Source organism: Papio anubis, chromosome 4, assembly GCF_008728515.1.
Source record: "Papio anubis isolate 15944 chromosome 4, Panubis1.0, whole genome shotgun sequence".
Lineage (NCBI taxonomy): Eukaryota > Metazoa > Chordata > Mammalia > Primates > Cercopithecidae > Papio > Papio anubis.
In genome coordinates, this window is record NC_044979.1 from 64,520,728 (window position 1) to 64,532,325 (window position 11,598).

Consider the following 11,598-nt stretch of genomic DNA (forward strand, 5'->3'; position numbering starts at 1 on the left):
GGAAAAACTTATAACAAATGCTATGTTTACTGAAAAATAAGTGTTTTCAGTTGTTCTGTTTTAAGTATATTTATCCTCTTTTTTCTTTCCTCTTTTAAATAACTTTTTTAAATCAAATAAACTAAAGCTATATTCAAGTAGATAAACTAGTCTTCTCTTAAATATGTAAGTTTACCAAAACTCTAAGTGGAGATCTGTGAAAAGATACCAACATACAATTATGGATATTAACTTAAATTTAATGTATGGTGTATTCATAATGTAAGATTTTGGAATGTTCATCTGGCAAAATGCAGCATTGTGATTAATAAAATTACTGTAAATTCAGTGCATATGTAATGATAAATTCACTTGTCTAACTTTTTGAATATTCTTAAAATATGTCTGTAAAATTAAGTTTGGTAGTTATCATTATGACTTGTGATAATCCATAATTGAGTTCTAGTGCATAGATAATTTGGGTGGGTAGAATGTCAGATATGCCATTTTTGCTGCTTTGGGCAACATTTGTTGAGCCTTGGTCTCCTATGCCCAGGCAAATGAAAAGTTCTGTAAATGAAAATTCTCCATCTGTTCTATGCTCTTTGACTTTCTACCTCATAGTGTTGGCATTATTCCCAGGTCTTTCTAGTTATTCATATAAAACTCTATTGAGCTATGTATAAAGATATTGATATGTTCTTTTAAAAAATCCAGTAAAGAAAGATGCTTTCTCATGTTTAAAAGTTCAAAATTACTTTTCTGTTTCACTGTACTGATACGTTTCCACATCTTAATTATTATAAATAAAGGCAGTAAATTTAACGTTTTGTCTTTACTAATAGTGTTTTTGAAAATGTTCAATGTATATGTTTTGGCAATCAGAACATATGGCCTATTTGACTAATGTGCAGTTAAATTCAGATGTTTCAAATAACTTCCTGGAGATACAAGCTATATTAAAATTAGTTTACATGAAAAAATACCACACAACAAAACAAATGTTGAAAAGGTTTAAAAACAGCTGTAGGTATTAAAAATAACACTTACAACAGCCTGTTCCAAGTACACTACATAAAGGGATTATGGACCCAATTGTAAAATAAAATTTTTTAAAAGAATTTGTGGCCTATGACATAGAGAGTCATGTATTGTATATGTATTTTATTTTTCTTACACACCTGGTTTGGCATTCTACACACAAACAAAAATTTTATTGACTGACTGCTAAGCCAATAATAGGTCTCTACAGACGGTAGGACTGTCATTCCATTCAATCAACAGGTACTTATTGATTGTTTCAAACACTCTATCATGAACTGGGGATACTGTATTGGACAAATAAGCATTGTGCATGATTCCATGAGTTTAGTTCTAATGGGGGAAACAAATTTAAAAATAAATCAATTAAAACAATCTAACAGAATGTACAATTATAACATATTTACCAATATGGATGAATATGTTTATATACATATATACACACATACATACACATAAATAACAACAAAGACCTAAAAGATGTAAGTGAAAAGGCATATTAGAAATTACCTACAAAAGAGGGCGCACCCAAAATAGATGAATAGAAACAGCTCCAGCCTCCAGCTCCCAGCATGAGCGACACAGAAGATGAGTGATTTCTGCATTTTCAACTGAGGTACCAGGTTCATCTCACTGGGCCGTGTCACACAGTTGGTGCTGGTCAGTGGGTGCAGGCCAACCAGTGAGAGCTGAAGCAGGATGAGGCATCACCTCACCTGGGAAGTGTAAGGGGGAAGGGAATTCCTTTTCCAAGCCAAGGGAAACTGAGACACACAACACCTGGAAAATCAGGTAACTCCCACCCTAATACTGTGCCAAGGGTCTTAGCAAACTGCACATCAGGGGATTATATCCCACAACTGGCCTGGAGGGTCCCACGCGCACAGAGCCTTCCTCATTGCTAGCACAGCAGTCTGAGATCTAACTGCAAGGTGGCAGTGAGGCTGGAGGAGGGGTGCCCACCATTGCTGAGGCTTAAGTAGGTAAACAAAGCTGCCAGGAAGCTCAAACTGGGTGGAGCCCACCACAGCTCATGGAGGCCTGCTTGCCTCTGTAGATTTCACCTCTGGGGGCATGGCATAGCTAAACAAAAAGCAGCAGAAATCTCTGCAGAAGTAAATGTCTCTGTCTGACAGCTCTGAAGAGAGCAGTGGTTCTCCCAGCACGGAGGTTGAGATCTGAGAACGGACAGATGGCTGCTCAAGTGGGTCCCTGACACATAAGTAGCCTAATTGGGAGACAACCCCCACTAGGTGCAGACTGACACCTCACACTTCACACAGCTGGGTGCATCTCTGAGAAGCTTTCAGAGCAAGAGTCAGACAGCAACACTTGCTGTTCAGCAATATTCTATCTTCTGCAGCCTCCGCTGCTGATACTCAGGCAAACAGTGTATGGAGTGGACCTCAAGCAAACTCCAACAGACCTGCAGCTGAGGGTCCTGACTGTTAGAAGGAAACTAACAAATGGAAAGGACACACACACCAAAACCCATATGTCACCATCATCAAAGACCAAAGGCAGATAAAACCACAAAGATGGGGAAAAAGCAGTACAAAAAAGCTGGAAATTCAAAAAATCAGAGCTCATCTCCCCCTCCAAAGGAACAAAGCCCATTGCCAGGAACAGAACAAAGCTGGAGAGAGAATGACTTTGATGAGTTAAGAGAAGAAGGCTTAAGTCGATCAAACTTCTCAGAGCTAAAGGAGGAACTACGTACCCAGTGCAAAGAAAGTAAAAACCTTGAAAAAAGAGTGGAAGAATGGATAACTAGAATAACCAATGCAGAGAAGTCTATAAACGAACTGACAGAGATGAAAACCATGACAAGAGAACTATGTGACAAATGCACAAGCTTCAGTAACTGACTCAATCAACTGGAAGAAAGAGTATCAGTGACTGAAGATCAAATGAATGAAATGAAGTGAGAAGAGAAGTTTAGAGAAAAAAGAGTAAAAAGAAATGAAAAAACCCTCCAAGAAATATGGGATTATCTGAAAAGACCAAATCTATGCTTGGTTGGTATGCCTGAAAGTGACGGGGAGAATGGAACCAAGTTGGAAAAAACTCTTCAGATTATTATCCAGGAGAACTTCCCAAAACTAGCAAGGCAGGCCAACATTCAAATTCAGGAAATACAGAGAATACCACAAAGATACTCCTTGAGAAGAGCAACTCCAAGACACATAATTGTCAGATTCACCAAAGTTGAAATGAAGGAAAAAATGTTAAGGGCAGCCAGAGAGAAAGGTCGGGTTACACACAAAGGGAAGCCCATCAGACTAACAGCAGATCTCTCAGCAGAAACTCTACAAGCCAGAAGAGAATGAGGGCCAATATTCAACGTTTTTAAAGAAAAGAATTTTAAACCCAGAATTTCATATCCAGCCAAACTAACATTCATAAGTGAAGGAGAAATAAAATCCTTTACAGACAAGCAACTGCTTAGAGATTTTGTCACCACCAGGCCTGCCCTACAAGAGATCATGAAGGAAGCACTAAACATGGAAAGGAACAACAGGTACCAGCCGTTGCAAAAACATGACAAACTGTAAAGACCATTGAAGCTAGGAAGAAACTGCATCAACTAATGAGCAAAATAACCCGCTAATATCATAATGACAGGATCAAGTTCACACATAACAATATTAACCTTAAATGTAAATGGACTAAATGGTCCAATTAAAAGACACAAACTGGCAAATTGGGTAGAGTCAAGACCCATCAGTTTGCTGTATTCAGGAGACCTATCTCACATGCAGAGACACACATAGGCTCAAAATAAAGGGATGGAGGAAGATTTACCAAGCAAATGGAAAACAAAGAAAGGCAGGGGTTGCAATCCTAGTCTCTGATAAAACAGACTTTAAACCAACAAAGATCAAAAGAGACAAAGAAGGCCATACATAATGGTAAAGGGATCAATTCGACAAGAAGAGCTAACTGTCCTAAGTATATATGCACCCAATACAGGAGCACCCAGATTCATAAAGCAAGTCCTTAGAGACTTACAAAGAAACTTAGACTCCCACACAATAATAATGAGAGACTTTAACACCCCAATGTCAACATTAGACAGATAAATGAGACAGAAAGTTAACAAGGATATTCAGGAATTGAACTCAACTCTGCACCAAGTGGACCTAATAGACATCTACAGAACTCTCCACCCCAAATCAACAGAATACACATCTTCTCAGCACCACATCATGCTTATTCCAAAATTAACCACATAGTTGGAAGGAAAGCACTCCTCAGCAAATGTAAAAGAACAGAAATTATAGCAAACTGTCTCTCAGACCACAGTGCAATCAAACTAGAACTCAGGACTAAGAAACTCAATCAAAACCACTCAACTACATGGAAACTGAAAAACCTGCTCCTGAATGACTACTGGGTACATAACGAAATGAAGGCAGAAATAAAGATGTTCTTTGAAACCAGTGAGAACAAAGATACAACATACCAGAATCTCTGGAACACATTTAAAGCAGTGTGTAGAGGGAAATTTGTAGCACTAAATGCCCACAAGAGAAAGCAGGAAGGCAAGAAATAACTAAGATCAGAGCAGAACTGAAGGAGACAGAGACACAAAATTCCTTCAAAAAATCAATGAATCTAGGAGCTGGTGTTTTGAAAAGATCAACAAAATTGATAGACCACTAGCAAGACTAATAAAGAACAGAGAGAAGAATCAAATACATGCAATAAAAAATGATAAAGTGGGTATCACCACTGACCCCACAGAAATGCAAACTACCATCAGAGAATACTATAAACACCTCTACCGAATAAACTAGAAAACCTAGAAGAAATGGATAAATTCCTGAACACATACACTCTAAACCAGGAAGAAGTTGAATCCCTGAATAGACCAATATCAGGCTCTGAAATTGAAGCAATAATTAATAACCTACCAACCAAAAAAAGTCCAGGACCAGACGGATTCACAGCCAAATTCTACCAGAGATACAAGGAGGAATTGGTACCATTCTTTCTGAAACTATTCCAATCAATAGAAAAAGAGGGAATCCTCCCTAACTAATTTTACGAGGCCAACATCATCCTGATACGAAAGTCTGACAGAGATACAACAAAAAAAGAATTTTAGACCAATATCCCGGATGAACATGGATGCAAAAATCCTCAATCAAATACTGGCAAACCAAATCCAGCAGCACATCAAAAAGCTTATCCACCATGATCAAGTGGGCTTCATCCCTGGGATGCAAGGCTGGTTCAACATACACAAATCAAATAAATGTAATCCAACACATAAACAGAACCAAAGACAAAAACCACATGATTATCTCAATAGATGCAGAAAAGACCTTCAACAAAATTCAACGCGCTTCATGCTAAAAACTCTCGATAAATTTGATACTGATGGAACATATCTCAATATAATAAGAGCTATTTATGACAAACCCATAGCCAATATCATACTGAATGGGCAAAAACTGGAAGCATTCCCTTTGAAAACTGGCACAAGACAGGGATGCCTTCTCTCACCACTTCTATTCAACATAGTGTTGGAAGTTCTGGCTATGGCAATCAGGCAAGAGAAAGAAATAAAGGGTATTCAATTAGGAAAAGAAGAAGTCAAATTGTCCCTGTTTGCAGTTGACATGATTGTATTTTTAAAAAACCCCATCGTCTCAGCCCAAAATCTCCTTAAGCTGATAAGCAACTTCAGCAAGGTCTCAGCATACAAAATCAGTGTGCAAAAATCACAAGCATTCTTATACACCAATAGCTGACAAACATAGAGCCAAATCATGAATGAACTCCCATTCACAATTGCTTCAAAGAGAATAAAATGCCTAGGAATCCAACTTACAAGGAACGTGTAGGACTTCTTCAAGGAGAACTACAAACCACTGCTCAGTGAAATAAAAGAGGACATAAACAAATGGAAGAACATACCATGCTCATGGATAGGAAGAATCAATATTGTGAAAATGGCCATACTGCCCAAGGTAATTTATAGATTCAATGCCATCCCCATTAAGTTACCAATGACTTTCTTCACAGAATTGGAAAAAAGAACTGCTTTAAATTTCATATGGAACCAAAAAAGAGCTCGCATTGCCAAGACAATCCTAAGCCAAAAGAACAAAGCTGGAGGCATCACGCTACCTGACTTCAAACTATACTACAAGGTTACAGTAACCAAAACAGCATGATACTGGTATCAAAACAGAGATATAGACCAATGGAACAGAACAGAGCCCTCAGAAATAATACCACACATCTACAGCCATTTTATCTTTGACAAACCTGACAAAAACAAGAAATGGGGAAAGGATTCCCTATTTAATAAATGGTACTGGGAAAATTGACTAGCCATAAGTAGAAAGCTGAAACTGGATCCTTTCCTTACTCCTTATGCGAAATTAATTCAAGATGGATTAGGGACTTAAATGTTAGACCTAAAACCATAAAAACCCTAGAAGAAAACCTAGGTAATACCATTCAGGACATAGGCATGGGCAAGGACTTCATGTCTAAAACACCAAAAGCAATGGCAACAAAAGCCAAAATTGACAAATGGGATCTAATTAAACTAAAGAGCTTCTGCATAGCAAAAGAAACTACCATCAGAGTGAACAGGCAACCGACAGAATGGGAGAAAATGTTTGCAATCTACTCATCTGACAAAGAGCTAATATCCAGAACCTACAAAGAACTCAAACAAATTTACAAGAAAACAAACAAACAAACAAACAAAAAAACAAAAACATCAAAAAGTGGGCAAAGGATATGAACACACACTTCTCAAAGAATACATTTATACAGCCAACAGACACATGAAAAAATGCTCATCATCACTTGCCATCAGAGAAATGCAAATCAAAACCACAATGAGATACCATCTCACACCAGTTAGAATGGCAATCATTAAAAAGTTAGGAAACAACCGGTGCTGGAGAGGATGTGGAGAAATAGGAACACTTTTACACTGTTGGTGGGACTGTAAACTAGTTCAACCATTGTGGAAAACAGTGTGGCGATTCCTCAAGGATCTAGAACTAGAAATATAATTTGACCCAGCCATCCCATTACTGGGTTTATACCCAAAGGATTATAAGTCATGATGCTATAATGACACTTGCACACGTATGTTTAGTGCGGCACTATTCACAGTAGCAAAGACTTGGAATCAACCCAAATGTCAATCAGTGACAGACTAGATTAAGAAAATGTGGCACATATACACCATGAAATACTGTGCAGCCATAAAAAAAGATGAGTTCATGTCCTTTGTAAGGACATGGATACAGCTGGAAACCATCATTCTCAGCAAAATATCACAAGAACAGAAAACCAAACACCTCATAGTCTCACTCATACGTGGGAACTGAACAATGAGATCACTTGGACTCTGTAAGGAGAACATCACACACCCCCGGCTTATTGTGGGGAGTGGGGAGGGGAGAGGGAGAGCATTAGGAGATATACCTAATGTAAATGATGAGTTAATGGGTGCAGCACACCAACATGGCACATGTATACGTATGCAACAAACCTTCATGTTGTGCACATGTACTCTAGAACTTAAAGTATAATAAAAAAAATTAAAAAAAAAAAAAAAGAAATGTGAGGTTATGGGGCCTGAGTCACGTGACAGGCAGCTGTACCCTTTCTTGCTCTGATTATACATTAGCTTTCCTCATCTACGTTGTTTTCTAAAATGTTATATATTACTAAAGGGCACTAGGGAAGATCCCTTCCCTCTTCCCTGTTGATCTTTATTATAGATTAACTTCCTCTTATCTTTCTTACAAAAAGGCTTTATGGTTATCACATTGTGTTCAGATGGAATATTAAATACACTCTTTTAAATTGGAAAGGAAATGAAAACATGCTGTATGGAAAACAAAATGAACTATAATCAATTGTTTATAACTCATAAAAAAAGAAATTACTTACAAAACATATCATGTCAATTAATCAATTCCCAGAATATATAAAATACTCATTGGAATTTATTTATTTTACAAAGACAAACAGCATCAAATAAATAAAAACAACAACAACAACAACAACAAAAACATGCATTTTTTTTACCTTTTACTCTGTTGACCAGGAAAACACAGATTTCTTTTCAGAAGAATAAAAATTACAAACCATTCCCCTATATTAATAATTAAAGAAATAAAAATGAAGACTTCAGTAGGTATTTTCTCTTTTTAATCTTAATTTTTGTGGGTACACAGTAGGTATATATATATTTATGGGGCACATGAGATACTTTGAAGCAGACATTCAATACATAATAATCACATTATAGAAAATGGGGAATCATCACCTCAAGCATTTATCCTTTGTGGTACAGATAATCCAGCTATAATCTTTTTGTTATTTTAAGATGTACAATTAAATTATTATTGATTATAGTCATCCTATTTTGCCAGCAAATAATAGGTCTTATGTATTCTTTCTAACTAATTTTTTGTACCCATTAACCATCCCTCACTTTCCCCCTGCCTTTCCACTACCCTTCCTAGCCTTCGTTAACACCCTTCTACTCTCTGTCTCCATTAAGTTCAACTGTTTTGATGTTTGGAACCAACGAATGCATGAGAACATGCATCATTTGTCTCTCTGCGACTGAATTATTTCACTTAACATAATGACCCCCAGTTCTATCTATGTTATTGCAAATGACATGATCTCATTCTTTTTTAATGGCTGAATAGTACTCCATTGTGTATAAGTAGCACATTTTCCTTATCCATTCATCTGTTAATGGACACTTAGGTTACATCCAAATCTTGGCTATTGTGAACAGTATTGCAACAAACATAGGAGTGCAGATATCTATTTGATATAATGATTTATAGTGGTTGTATGAGGGTTCCGTTTTCTACATCCTCACCATCATTTGTTATCATCTGTCTTTTGGATATAAGCCATCTTAAACGGGGTTAGAAGATAGCTCATTGCAGTTTTGATTTGCATTTCTTTGATAATCAATGATGTTGAACACCTTTTCATATGTTTTTTTTCCCTTTTGTATGTCTTCTTTTGAAAAGAGTCTATTCAAGTCTTTTACTCTTTTACCCATTTTTAAATCAGATCATTCTATTTTTTGAACTCCTTATATATTCTGGTTATTAATCCTTTCTCGGATGGGTAGTTGGCAAACATTTTCTCCTATTTCTGGGATTGTCTCCTCACTTTCTTGACTTTCCCTTGGTATGTGGAAGTTTTTTAATGATGTGACTCCATTTGTTCATTTTTTCTTTGGTTGTCTGTGCTTATGGGACATTACTCAAGAAATGTTTGCCCAGACCAATGTCCTGAAGACTTTCCCTCAATGTTTTCTTGTAGACATTTCATACTTTGAGGTCTTAGACTTAAGTAATCCAGTTTGATTTGATTTTTGTGTATGATGAGAGATTGGGATCTAGTTTCATTTTTCTGCATATGGATATACAGTTTTCCCAGCACCATTTACCAAAGATGCTCTTTATCCCAATGTATGTTCTTGGCACCTGTGTTGAAAATGTGTTAACTATACATGTGTGGATTTGTTTCTGGGTTTCCTGTTCTGTTTCTTTGGTCTGTATGTCTGTTTTAATTCCAGTGCCATGCCATTTTGGTTATTATTTTTGTAGTGTAATGTGAAGTTTGTAATGTGATTCCTGCAGTTTTGTTCTTTTTGCTCAGGATAGCTTTGTCTATTCTGTGTCTTTTATGGTTCCATATAATCTTTAAGAATTTTTTCTATTTCTGTGAAGAATGTTGTTGATATTTTGATGGAGATTTCGTTGAATCTGAAGATTGGTTTGGATAAAATTGATATTTTAATCAATATTGTCTCTTCCAATCCATGAACACAGAGTATCTTTTCATTTTTTGTGTCCTTTTCAGTTTCTTTCCTCGGTGTATTTTAGTGTTCATTGTAGAGATCTTTCACTTCTTTGGTTAGTTAATTCCTAGGCATTTAATTTTATTTGCACCTATTGTAAACGGAATTACTTTTTTGATTTGTTTTTCAAGATACTTTCTTACATCCCCCAGGTTGGTAAAAATAGAGGTTTTTGATCATACCAAGTGTTTGCAAGCATGTGAATTAACCAGAACTCACACGAATTTTTGGAATGTAAATTTAGAAAAGCCCATATGAACACTAACTTAGTATTATCTTATAAACTAGAAGACATATATTCCCTACAATCTCCTTTCAATTATAGGTATATATGTTCTATAGAAACACTTACACATTTAAAGAAACAAAAGAAACTACTGGACAGCACCAGACACTGGCAAATTCTCAGGAGATTCATTCAATTACCAAGCACAAAATATAATCATGGCTGAGCCTAGGATATCTTACAGTATTGTTTACAATAGCAAAAATATTAGAAACAACCCAGATAATCCATTGTCAAGATAGTATACAAATAAATTATGGTGTATTCACACAGTGTAATATACGTTAGTGAACAAATGAGAGAGTATTACACCAACAAAGTAAAAAACGTTATAAGTAAGTTTTAAATTTAAAAAAACTCATACATATACAGACACAAATTATAATACTATTTGCACCAAATAAACAAAATATATATTGTTTAAAAATACATATTTTTTGAAACTATATAAACACAAGGAAATGGTTATTAAAAATATTTTAGATAGGCATTGGAAGGTAAGGATGAAGAGAATTACAAAAGTAGAGATAAAATTATGTTGGTAATATTCTAGTAATTTCGTTAGATTGTAGGTATATACATATTTCTTTCATTAATATGTTTTAAAAATTACATGTATAATATTATGTATAGAAGATGCTACGAAATAAATGTTGTTTAAACTTGAATAGAATAAATCAATTATTATTATTATTATTATTATTATTATTTTGAGACAGAGTCTTGTTCTGTCACCCAGGCTGCAGTTCGGTGGCACGATCTTGGCTTACTACAACATCTGCCTCCCTGGTTCAAGAGATTCTTCAGGCTCAGTCTCCTGAATAGTTGGGATTAGAGGCCCCTGCCACCACGCCTGGCTATTTTTTTGCATTTTTAGTAGAGACGGGGTTTCACCACGTTGGTCAGGCTGATCTCCAACTCCTGACCTTGAGATCCACCCACCTCAGCCTCCCAAAGTTCTGGGATTACAGGCATGAGCCACCATGCCCAGTCAGAATAAATCAAGTTTGAAGGCCATATTAAATTTGAATTATCTGGGAAATATGCGGGTATTTGCATCAGATAAACAATCAGATATGTGAATTGCAGCAAAGAAATAAGAGGTGGCTAGTTAAAAATGTAGAGTTTTAAGTCTTGGAAATATATATATTCTATATGAAATTCTAAAATTTTGTATAAGTAAATATGTATAATATTCATTACATAGCATATATTATATATGCACACATACACATATGTGTATTTAAAGAAGAGATATTCTGGGTAGAAGCCGTGGGTTCACACAGTTAGGTGGAGAAAGAGCCAGTAAAGAAGTCTGAGAAGGACCAGTAATTTCAGTAAGAAGTAAACCAGCATTCAAAAGGTAGGAAACATTTAACAAGAAGGGAGGTGCAAGTGTATAAATTTTTACCAA